The sequence below is a fragment of the Myotis davidii genome, unplaced genomic scaffold (assembly GCF_000327345.1).
Source record: "Myotis davidii unplaced genomic scaffold, ASM32734v1 scaffold148, whole genome shotgun sequence".
NCBI classification, from domain to species: domain Eukaryota; kingdom Metazoa; phylum Chordata; class Mammalia; order Chiroptera; family Vespertilionidae; genus Myotis; species Myotis davidii.
The window spans coordinates 2961302-2961680 of NW_006299479.1; the positions used below are offsets into that span (position 1 = coordinate 2961302).

Genomic DNA, 379 nt, shown 5'->3' on the forward strand with positions numbered 1-379 from the left:
CACCCCCCTCTCCCCCTGCCCCTCCCCTCCCCCCACGGCCTCAGCTGAGCACTGTGCTCCCTCCCACACCAGGGGACTCATCCAGGCTCCACCCCCACCCCAGATTTCACTCTCCCTCCCTGAAAGCTGCTCCCTGCACACCCTCTGTCCGGTGCCTAAGAGTTCACCATCGTTCTCACTCTGGGCCAGGCTTGGTCTGCAGGAGTCTCCAGTAACCCCGCCACATAGCAGGGGTGTGGGCAACACGTGAGCTCAGACAAGAGGCTGGAAGGGGCTGGAACAGAGGACAGCCTGAGAGCAGAGGTGGGGACACCAGGGAGCCGCCTGGCACTCCATTCCGTAGCGCAGAGCCCCTAGGGGGTCGGAGCCTCCGGGAGAG

At 65.2% G+C, this 379-nt stretch overlaps 1 protein-coding gene across 1 annotated transcript in view; it reads left to right on the top strand.

Annotated features, from left to right (window-relative positions):
- KIRREL3 (kin of IRRE like 3 (Drosophila)) overlaps positions 1-379 on the top strand; it is a 117555-nt gene that overhangs the window by 99071 nt on the left and 18105 nt on the right. The gene's annotated exons all lie outside the window — the stretch shown is intronic.